The 12,825-nt window shown below is 34.9% G+C and overlaps 1 protein-coding gene across 38 annotated transcripts in view; it reads right to left on the minus strand.

The window, feature by feature from the left end:
• The window catches only part of tcf7l2 (transcription factor 7 like 2), a 253,477-nt gene that overhangs the window by 48,101 nt on the left and 192,551 nt on the right, over window positions 1-12,825 (minus strand). The window lies entirely within an intron of this gene.

Raw genomic sequence — 12,825 nt, forward strand, 5'->3', positions numbered from 1 at the left:
GGTGGAGTGGGAACAGAAGGAGAGGGACAAATCAACAATATGTTGCCCATTTTTTTCTTTCTCTCTTTAAGTAATACGTTTCTTCAAAAATAGCTCCCCAGGAGAACTCATATGAACAATATGAGCGGAGCAGAGCCCCGAATTTAATGTCTTGCCATAAAATTTCCAAAAATATTTGGGTTTGTGTGAGGCAGGGATAGGGGTAGGAATGTCAGAGAAATAAGTATAGCCTAATAATGAAATTGTCGCTCATTACAAATGAAGTATTTGAGAGGAGCAAATTAAGACATCTGTGATACTACCACTGAGAACGGATGGAACTTGAATAAAGTTACAATTACAAATAGGAATGACCAAATAAAACTCCTGTTCCTATCAGAGGTTCTTCTTACATCCAGTTTACAGATTTTAGGGGAAAAACTTTACTATTTATGAGAATGTAAGGCAGGTGGATGTAAAGAGATTTCCTATAAGAGACCCATCTAAAATAATCCACTTTTAAAAAATAACTTTATGTTAATTAAAGGAAGATAGTGGCCTTCCTTAATCTAACCTTAAGGAGTAAAGCACTGGAAAGAAATATTGTGCACTTCCAAAAGAATGCAAGCAAAAACCAAAAGAACAGTCCCTCTGAGTAAATAATGACAGCAAAAACTTTCATGCTAAACTTCCTAAACTCCTAAGCCATTTATTTCTTTAAAAAATTGAAAAAAGGTCCAATGCTTTTCAATTCATCTGCCCTAAAATATTCTGAACTGACAAAAACAATTAAGGTGCAACAGAAACATGCAACAGAAATTAACACATTAGTATCAGTACAGTAAAAGCAATGTCTCATTTGTTGAAAGGAGAAAAAGGTATAGCTTACCATTTACAACAGTTTTAATCAGGATGCTTCACGCTGCCTGGTTTCAAGCATGCTGCCGCTTGTTATATTAACATACCTACATGATGTGTATTAAGATGGCTGTTGGTTGATCCACTGGAGGGCAGCACCCTACCTAAACCATTCACCACTGAGCTGCACTGAATAGATAAACACACGGGGAACTAGCTCTACAATGCCAGCTCTTCAGAAAGGATGCTCAAGTCCAGTTCCATTCATAGAATTATCTCGCTTGGTAGAGAAATGAACAATACTCGTATCTCCCCCGATTCAACACCAATCCACCAAAAAAAAGTGAGGGGAGAAGCTCTCATTTCTTCTTTCTCCCCCTCTCCTCCAAAGCCCGTATATTCAGTGAAAAGAACAAAAGCTGATATTTTGTTTGCCGACTTGGCAAATATAAAGGAAATCTCAGTTCTCCGAAGTTCACCTAACTTGGTGAAAGCACTGCTTGGCTGTTTCCTCAGTGAAATTAAGCTTTAATAGCTATTTGATGCCACTCAACAGGGGAAAACCTGTGGTTCAATTTCAGTAAAAAGTAGAAAATTGTTCCGCTCTTTTTTTTTTCTTTGCTTACAAAAATTCTCCCATCCCCCCAAAAAGGCATGTCAATAGAAATAATTCAATTATATATGTTTGCAAAGACTTTTTAAAAAGTAGAGCATAAATGCCTAAAAAGAAAACAAAAGTCAAATCATTTAGTATATACATTTCCCATGGTTTAAGTAAAAATCACACAAACTTGCGGATGTCTTCCTTTAAAGCGAATGGTCCTAACACATATTAAACCACCGCTGCGCATCTTCTAAGCATAGTAGGAAAAAATGACTATTGATCTTCAAATAGCGATAATTGAAAAGATCAAAAAGATTAAACAAAATCACGAATGTGCTGACTTACCATGCTATGCTTTTTTTGTTGCAACTTTGTAGAAATTTCACTCAAAGAAACTGCATCAGAGGTGTCAAATTTTTTAGCGGAGTGTGATCGTATTACTTCCGCCGCCCTGCCTTCCAATGCTTCAGAACTTTTTTCCCTTTCTCTTTTTTGTTTGTGGTACCTAGCTTTTGCTATAGACTTTAAAAGCCTTCAGCTCAGCAAACCAGCACAAATTATCTTGCCACCTTGCGTAGCTCTGATGCTTTGGCCGCTAACTTTGGAAGGCCCTTTACTACTGCATCAAAATTAGCATTGTCAAAGCAGTTAATGAATATTAATATTGTATTTGTCATTGGAGCTGGCCCGTTGCTGAACTCCGAGTCATCCATCAGGGACAAGATTAAGAACACAATTATTTCTGACTGACAGGGACCAAATCTGCTAGAATTTTTTTTAAACAATTCGGGGGGAACCCCCCCACCACAATATCATCATCTTAAGGTGTCTCCCAAGAGACCGGGAACCAGATTAATACTCTTTTAATGAAGTACAGATCATTATGGGGAGGGGAAGGAGATATACTATTCAAGCTATTTAGTTATGGTTACTGTTAAGGTTTTTTTTTTTTAAAAAAAAAAATCCAAACTGTATATTTTTTCGACAGCTGTTCTGATTTTTATTCAGATTGTTCTAAGGAAAAGATGACTTTTTCTGAAATCTCTTCTCCCCCCCCCCCTTTAAAAAAGAACAGAGAAGAAGCCATTCATCCCATCTGGGATAATTTTCCATGTCTTCACTTCTACTATAGCAGCTCAGAAAAGACAGCACAGTAAATAATTCCTACACAAATTTGACAAGAGACACCTTCATCAGCCACAATTCCTTCTACTCTAATTCCCTAGTTCCCCAGAACTGTCTCACTCACTTTATTCTGGATGAACCATTACATTTACAGAAACTCTTAAATTCCCTTTTAATCGTGACATCTTTTTGTAATAAACACATCGGAAACAACACTTGAAGAAACCAAGAACAACCATCAACTAACCAGCAAGCACAGTGGTCTCCTTTGCACTCAGAAAAGATCAAACTTGTTAGTTTGAATTGAACTAGATTGCGACTTTTGAACATAAAAAGTTATGCTTTATGCCTAATGATAATTAATTTATACAATCATGAAATCCAAAAGACTGAATGGATAATGGAGGAAATATTGCATGATTTCGAGAAAGGACCACACAGAACACAGCTACAAGACCAGTTAAACGTTCATTACTTTTAAAAGAAATATTTGAAAATGTATCCCTTACCTTTTATGAACAACTAATCTGTATCCACCTCGTTCACTTCACATACATGTGCATGTATAAACATCGATTGATCAGTCAATCACTTATTTTATATACCTGAGTATAAGAATTTTTACAGACGCACTTTGGAACATACCTTCGGTGGCTTCTTTCATAGAAATTGCTTCTGAGATTATATTTGTTAATCTTTCCCACTCCCATGATTTTTGGGATAAATTTCTCATTTTAAATGTGACAAAAAAGAGGGAGAGAACTAAAGGGGATAAAAATGACAGATGTGATAGCTAATCTGTCCAATGAATCATGGGGGTCTAGGTAAAGCTGATGTGGCTACTGCGCTAATCTACAGCTCCCACTGACCAGCCAACTGGCCCCCTAATACCATTATCAACCCTTAGATGAACATTCTAAATTAGAGTTTTGTTCCAAAAGGGTGTGAAGTTGACCTCTGGTGCCAGGAAACCTCTGCCGTACATACAGATGGAAAACTTCTTATGAATTTTGAAAAGAAAATTCTTTTTTAAAGAGGGATTTGGCATTTGCGTATGTATACGTCTCTCTTTACCGGTGCAGTTTTTATAGTTCCTCTCAACTGCACCTTCTTAATACTTCACTGATATAACAATAATAGTAGTCGCAAAGATAGTAAAATAATAATCACAAAATATACTACTTCAGTGATTTTTCCTCTACAAATAAAACATTATTAACTACCGCAATGAGACACCTCCTCCCCGATTTGCAACATATAGATGGACTATCACACAAAAAACTAAATAGTATATTCTTTAATTAAGGTTTGTCTGCCATACATTTCTATTGTGTTTCTTTGGTTGTATTTAAAAGTATTAAATATCAAAACATCATTTTCCTTACCTATATATTCTGCATAGAAAATAAACAATACATGGAAATGAAAGTCGAATATGTATTTTAAGAACAAAACTATGATAAAATGGTACAATAACAGCTAATGCACATTTTTCATTTCCTACTGTTTCTATTTATATTAGCTAACTTTGTCCCGTAAAAAAAAAATAGTCAGTACCAAGAACGTTTTGGCAGGAAAAAAACTTAATAATAAAGGAAAAAGAAATAAATATCTTTGCTCACATGAATGCCCCCTTTGGGGCCGATAAGAGACATAATGCCTTTGAAAGAGCTTTGTTCAAACCTATTTATTTTACAATAAGTGAAAATTTACTTTGACGTCTGTGTTTATAAACTCGGCATTGGTCACAACAGAAAGCACCAGTTTATAATCTCCTTCAATAAAGTAAAAAGCCCAGATCTCTCTTAATAACATGTTTCAGGTTGGATATTTTAGGGTCAATATTTACAATTTGGGATTTTGTGGATACCAATCAAGACTATCCCCATACCAGTTCTTAATAGGCTGATTTCTCTGCCTCTCTCTGCTTCCCCAGCACGACTGCATCAGCACTAGTATCAAATTAACTCTCCGACTTTGAAACTTATTGATCTGCTATTAAGACACCAGTGAACCTGATGAAATGAGTGCTGTAGGTGCAGTCAAGACTTCAAAGTCTCACACAGCCACATAAAACAAGCGCCTTTGATCCTAACTCCGATCTGCTGAGGGTTTAAAGCCCAATTCTCCCTAAGCTGCCCTTCTCACTCGTCATGTCTGATGTCTTACCAACCAGTGACTTGATAATGTTAATAATGCAAATTTTAGCAAATGATTTTTACAGTGACAAAATTAATTATATGAATTTATGTTCCTTTCAATTTGGGCATCTGAAGTACAACAAAAAAAATCATGGTAGCAATTACAGTTGCAATAAAGAAATCCTTGTCTCCCATTTTTCAAATATTACTATCTGTAACCATTTTTGGGGGGTGGGGGGGGGTGGGGTGGTATTTGACCTGGAAAAATGAAATAGAAATGCCTAATATTTGTTGCAAATTTAATGAGGCTCCGAGCTAAAAACTGCACAATAATTTTAGCCATCTATAGTTGAATAGGTATTGGGGAAAAAACTGCAATTTGTAAGCTTTACATATTGCATTTTATGCCTGCCTGACACTTGTGTAAACAATAATGCCGTGTTGCTCTCCATGAGAATTTCACCTATTTTGTTGCAATATGTTTACCTTAGATAATATTTATTTTTAACATATCTGTGAATCTTGAAATGTGCATAGATATGCATAATTAGATATAACAAAGAAATCTTTGTTAAAGCATCGTATTTCAAGAGAAAGGCAGAATACTTTAATGCTAAAATCTTAAAGATTAAACACTGAGGAACTTAAATATATATATCTAGAAGATTTTTACATAGATTTTATGTCAATTAAATCAAAATATCCTTTTACTAATTAATAATCCTTTTCTTGACCATATTCAAGATACAAATATAATGGAATTATAAAAGTAAATATGAATATGTGTTCTAAGTCTTTTGTCCTATGTACGGATACATTATTCACACAACCACTTCCATACAGTACAAAAGCGATGTTTCTTAATATTTAAGCAACCGTACAATATCAGATATAAATAGCAGAAAATATACAAGCAAAGCTTGATTAAAATTATATTACAATAAAACAGCTTTACATTAAACACAAGTTGTTGCATTACTATATGGTATCTGTTTCCTGGATATATCTTTTTAAGGGCAAAAAGAAGAGAAAAAAATCATACATTTAATCTTTCCAGTATATTGCATTTGGGGGTAAATGACAGAATTACATGTAAAAATGAAAAATAGTTTATTTAATTTAATGCTTAATGCTAAAATGTTATTTTTTGAAAACTTAGGATGCTTTTTAGAATTTTTCTTTAATAATAAAAATTTAGATGAAGGATGGGATGGGGTGGGGGAGAAGTCCTAAAAGATACTGCTATGTTGATACTCACTTAACCTACTTGCAATTCTAAAGAAGTCAACACTTGATTGTGACAATGTTCAAAAGAATTTCCTATGCCACAAGCACAGTAAAAACTTTCACCAATTAGTGCAGGAAAAAAGGAGGGAAAAGCCACAGCGCTGGTGCTCAAAGAGCCAGGCCTTGCGGCAAAGCTGTCATGTCGAGTGGATTGATCAACAAGACCACAATTTCTAATGGCATGTTGTCATGAAAAGTCAGCCACGGGGAGCCACCTGCTTTCCTGCTCATAGACAGCTAGGGAAAGGAAGGGGGAGCCTTTCATACCTAGCTTCTGTAGACCCCTTTACTAGCAATTTTGGAAAGGGTCTCCTGATTTTTATTCAGTAGGAATATGTCACGTCTCCAAACGCATTACCCAGCCTCTAAGATTACAGTTACAGGAAGAATGAAATTCAATTCTACCCATACTCTTTCTTTCTCTCCCTCTCTCTCTCCTACACACACAGACATAATAAACCTTTTTAAAAAGGTAGACTATTATCTTCACTATCACACATCTACTCAGATCTGAGACATTATTTTTGGTTGCACTTCTAAGCCAATCATGCTTACTGTTACCATATAAGAAATGGCTCAAGACAATGAGGACCACTTTCCTTTGTTCTCTACAGACATCTTATATTTGATTTGACAGAGAATGTGGTATTTGCATTGTTTCAGTTTATGGTACCACTATATTTTTTTAAATATAGAGGGTTTTATAGTCTGTTGATATATTTTTATTTTTAAGGTGAGTATAGGATTTAGTGCGAGAAAAAGAAAGCACACAATATTGGTGGTACTCCTTAATGGAGCACAATTAAAATCTGAAGGACCTTCTGCCAACATGCCACAAAAATGGAAACCATATGGTCTTATTCTAAAGGAAATACATTAACTTGTATTTGCAATCTTACAATTGATGATGTATGTATATTTGATATGCATGCAATATCACTTGTAAGATGTAACAAGGATAAATATTATATTGTCTAATTTGATACAAGGGAAACTATTGCAGTAATTATGACTCTGTTGACCAGAAAAAAAGCAGAAGTGTATGACAGAACAGAAAGTTCACCAAAGTTGAAAATATTTGTGATTTTTTTTAAAACCCAATTTTGCAAATTTAGAACTTCTTTCATACAGCTTTGCTGTTGACCCGCCATATTATTTTTCCTCAAGATTTTAAACATTTTCACCTGTTTATTTGAAGGCATCTCAAACAAGATAAAAATAGTAATGATGTGCAGTGTATATCAATTAATGATTTTTTTTACCAACACAAATCATCTATGTACAGAAGAAAAAAGTCAAATAAAAGTTAAAGAACTTTCAAGTTCGGGTAAGCAACCCCCAATTGGCATGCAAATCACGTACTGTAACCTTTTATCGGTGCAGCCTCTGGTCTCATCAGTCGATGAAATTCTCAGCCCGCGGCAACAGCTTAGCCGAGGGACGCAGACCAATGAGAAAATATTCATTGTGTTAGCATTTCAAATGGCGAGAAAGGAAGAAGAAGCGCTAACTGATCACTGCCCATGGAATTAATTGGATATTCCAAGAATAATGCCTCTCACTGAAGATCCTTGGAGGCCAAGTACGAGTAGAGACCACATTTTGTGCAGTGCCTTCAAAAAAAGACCGCTTGGGGGTAGTGGACATATTAGGGGTTTAACGCATTTCCCTAAAGGCCAGAAAATAATCAGATGCACTGAACCAAACTCAACTAATCCACTTCATAATTATACACACAAAATCCAATAAACTTTGTCACATTACTGGAAAATTAAACTATTATATCAAAGACTGCCATTGTGCATAAGTTTGAGACTTAATTTTAGTTCAAGAAAATCGTGGGTCAAACATTTTTGTAGAAAGAATATTGTGTTTTAGAGTTTGGAAGAAGAAGATTGGATAGCCGTAAATCTTCCGTTTTCTGTTGGAACTTCCCTGGGTGCCATACAGCTCACTTCCTTTTATCTGGAAGAGATTTGCTTTTCAGCATTATTGCCCAAAATCCAAATATATACAATGACTCAGTGAGATATAAGTATATAGTTCCTTACGATACATCTTAATTTAACCTTTTCGAGACTAATTTTCTTTCAAACTCAAAACAGCATGAAAATTAGTATTGTTGGGGGGCGCTAGAAGCTTGAACTAAGACGTTGGCTTCGTCCAAAGCGGTAGCCCTCTGGATAAACAGCTGCTTGTGCAACTAAATAAGCGCCAAAAGGCAAAAAGAGGTAAAAAAAGGAGAAATGAGATTAAGAACCTTCCCAAATGTTCCATCTTTCCTATCGACCGCTGGCCTAGCGTGAGGTGTCAATTTTGACTCCAAAGAGAGCACACGAATTCGCAGCGGTCCCATTATGCGGTCTCTGCGCTCATTGTAAATTCTGTCAACGAAGTCAATCTTATTAACTTCCGCACTGGTTCACACATGACATTTTCTTCAATTTTCTTGCTGACATCAAAAACATCAATTAGCAGCCCGAAAATAGGAAGGAACGAATGACAGAGCCTGATAACGTCAACTATTTGAAGCCAAGGGTAAATCTATTCTCCAGTTCTGAATGCGTTCATTACAATTGCATTTTCAAAGAAGACCTCCAAATAGCAAAGAAAATTAAATTTATCATCTAGAAATGCCTAGAAATTGTTTTTTTAATCCTATGTCTATCTCTCAATCCCAGAGTATAATACAAAGTATCGCAATTCATTTTTATGATAACATGCCACAAGTTTAATAGAAAGTTTATAAAATATGCAGCCCCTGCCGTACTTCCTATCACAGAAAAAGTAGAAGGGATGAGAAATTTGTCCACCAGATTGGAGCAATGACTTGTCAACTCATCAGTTCCTATAGGCTAGCATAGCACTGAAGAAGTTCTGAGGGGGGAGGAAAGGACACACACCAACATCTATAGAAATAAAGGCTTCATGAGAAAGATGGCTTTAGACTAACTAGTATCTTTAAAACAGTAGAAAGCACTAAAACACTTTGGGGGGGAAAGCACTACATTTGCATTTTCCCCCATCTCAGATAAAGCAAAACCAACTCCTCTTCCATTAAAGCAAAATGAGAAGTCCACTCAAAGACTTTACACTACCTGTCAAAGCCTGAAAGGACAAGTCTTCAATCGTTTCCTTGAACTTACACTAAGTGAAGTATTAAACCCATTTCGTTTTATTGATGTTTTCAAGAAAAAGAACTTTAAAATATCTTCCCTGCACCTTAAATATCTATACAGAAAATGGTATGTTTGGAGTATACAACAACACATCTGTGAAGAAGATAGTTGTCTAAAACTCAACTGTGTGTGTGTGTGTGTAATGCCAAGCTGCTGGTTTAACGAATTTTTTTCTCGTCTGTCCGCTTTGTGAGATGTCGTAACTTTCATGCTTGTATTACATCTCCTAGGGAGTGAATGAAAGCAGCTTCAGTGGCTACCAAAGACACTCACTCGGACTTAATGCAAACAGAAAGAGCAGCTACACCCTGATAAACAGATCACATTCCTTCAGCCCATTGATTTTTTGATCTTTTGACATTTTTTAGTTGCTTCCATTCCCTTCCTTGTCTTTTTCTCAATGTCACAAAAGACAAAAATGTCTAAACAATTGACGGTGGGGATATCTATTAACTGTCAACCCGACTTTTTTTCCCAGCACTGACTAACAAATTCCCAAACAGAACGTTGAGAACCAGCACAATCATGCTGATCAACACCTAATGTTTTGTCTTTATCAAGAAAAACCTTGATGGGAACAAGTCAGGTGTGGGGATTCTGAAAAAAAAGGAAATCCTCATCATGTGAACTTTTGGTAGACACGCAAAACGAGAAAGAAATGGTAACAGAGAGTTATATGTAGTTAGTTCATAGAACTCCAGTAAGCTACTTCCAGTATAATACTTAAGTCCCTATCTTGCCTTTTTCCTAACAAAATCAGGATAATATATAGATGAATTATTGAATAATATTTGGAAACCGCTGTTTCAAAAGCTTCAGAATAATCTTCAAGGCAGAAATTGATGACCAACTTATTATCCTACTGAAAAGTGATTAATTACATATTATATGTAAAAATTAATTCTCAACACATTATTGGGCTATGCTTATTTTCAGACTTCTAGTACTTAAAATTTGATGAAGAACAAAAATGAAGAAAAAATCCTTAAACTTTTGTGTATTTTGTATTCCTTACTTTAAAAAAAAGCTGATGCGTTTTAAGGGAATAAATAAATCTACATTGTTTATGGACAAGTACACATGCCTAAATTAGTCCCTCCAATTGAATGTAGACTATAATCATTTTGACTTTGTATGTATTCTTCAACAGAGTGGAAAGATCAGTTGAAAGAATTAAGAAATATAACCCCTCCCCCTTGCTACAATATTCAGCGGATTCTTTTGCTTTTTCGTATTGTCCTAAACGTAGACTTTTACGTTCAGTTGAGTGACTGCAAATCTTCCTCTTAATCTTCTGTTTGAATTGAAAGAGTTGTTTTGAATCTAGCATGAAAATCTACTGGGAGGTTTTCTTGCCAAAACAATGTAAAAACGTATATTCTCCAACGTATATGTTTTTGCATTGCTCCTGTTGATTTCCCAGGAAATTGTGCAAGAAAACTGTGCCCTAATGCTTAAAATATTGTTGTATTTTCTAAAACTGAAGCTGATCTCCAAATGTCATAAGAGGAGAAAGAGATCTGTTGGATGAAGTTTGGGAGTGAAAAATTATGCTTGATATAGATGGAATTAGGGCAATCTGGTGCATATACTTATATATTCTCTCTCCCACAGCATGCTCAGCGCAAGTGTTATTGTCTGTTGATGTCTCTGTGTGTGTACACACAAACACACACATATCAATACACAATTACATACACCCTGGGTATGCTTAATAGATTTTTCATAAAACAAAATGAGCTATCTGCTTGCTTTCATTATGAGGAAACTTTGTCATACAGGCAATTTGTTTTTATTGCCATAGCATTTCAAAAGTATTTGATTTTTTTTTGAAAAGTTAACTATTTTCTTCCCTCTACATGAAATAAAAATTGTATCATCCTTTCCACCCACTTGAAAATTAAATGGAATTTCCATAGTGTGTGCATGCATTCACTTACACAGGTGTCTGTGTTTGCACACAGGTATTTAAAAAGAAAAGTCTTCAATATTATAATATTATAATATTTGACTGACAGTGGCAAAAAACTGACCACAGGTTACAGACAGAATGAACTGCGGTTATGTTTTTTCAACCACGCGCTGTCCTTGAAACAGAGACTGCATACAGCTCCATTAGATATAGCTCCGGTCCTCTTGATCTATTATTTACACAGAATAACCCTTCACTGCTTAAGTGGTGACTTCTACTTCATGCTTCCATTTCAGGTGCATCAAACAACTTGGGGCAGAGAGGGGGAAAATAAGTTTATAATACAATTTTATGCAGGCGTTTTAAAACTCAGAAATAAAAATATTCATGTCTCACACATGCACACATACACAGAGATACAGCAGCTTAATTCTGATAATATGATTAATTTGATTGCAAATTTTATGTAATAAAGCTATCTGAAGTTTTAGAACTAAAATAGTTCCTGGGGTAATAGGAATTTGGTTGAATAATAAAATAAAATAAAAGATTCCTGTGGAAATATTTATTTTTTCATTAAAATATTTTTCTTTATGTTCTGTATAATGAATAAAACTATTCTTTAACTTTTCTACCTAATTAGAAGTCTTAGATCTCACCTTTGAATTGAACTTTCAACTCTCTGATGCCAATTAGAAAGTATTTAAATGTATTTTCCAATTAAATTATTCTCTGTGATCATTTCTGACATAAGATAAAGGATGAGGTTTAAAGCAAAATATTATTCAGGTAAGATATGTGAAATTTCTAAATATTCTAAATATGTAGATTGTGTTTTGTATTCTATACACAAAGACTGCCTCCTCACTTTAACACTTTATCTCAACTGCACCTGATGAGAATGTGAAAACATACATTACATTTAAAATATAACAATTCACATTAAGAACAAGCCATTATACTGTGTGTTCAGATATAAATGGTGTTATATACTTTGACACTGGATGTTTTTTTTTAAAGTCACACACAAGAAAACACAGGCACACACCTCAATTATAATCTGTCACATGTTACATATTTTGTCACATGTTACATTGGTTGCCTGTGAGATGCAAAGCCATAGCCAAATATTAGTACATGTAGTAATCCATATGAAGTATATAGGAGTAGAGGCAGAATCATGGAAACAACAGAATGTGCATTCAATGTAACTCTGCAGCTCCAACCACCACAAGATGAATCAAGGAGCAATTTCTCATTGGCCTCTCCATTTATATAGTGATAACATGCATAATTTGGTTATATAATCCTGAATTTTAAGATCTTTAAGAGAAAGTTGTTTTTGAGCCCCACCACCATTGCTGGTGTGTCTGGTGAAGACACCATAAAAAGAACCCTACACAGTAACTTGCTTTGGGTTCCATATTGCTACTCTGGAGGAAGGCATGCTATTAATTAATTGAACAAATAAACTAAAATGTTCTGATCCACCAATGAAATCTCTGAGGCAAATAACAATAATGTTGATAACAATATCAGAAAACAATCCATTATGACACCACCAGCAAAAGATGAATAGCAAAAGACACAGAACTAAACAGTTCCATTATCTGAACTGAACATATGACAAAATAATATCATTTGTAACTAAAATTGAAAATTCATGAAAAAGAGCTTATTCCCATAAGATATTCCATAATCTACATCAAAATGGAGAAAACTCCCTGCCATATATCCAAC

This window comes from Anolis carolinensis, chromosome 3 (assembly GCF_035594765.1).
Source record: "Anolis carolinensis isolate JA03-04 chromosome 3, rAnoCar3.1.pri, whole genome shotgun sequence".
Classification (NCBI taxonomy): Eukaryota; Metazoa; Chordata; class Lepidosauria; order Squamata; family Dactyloidae; genus Anolis; species Anolis carolinensis.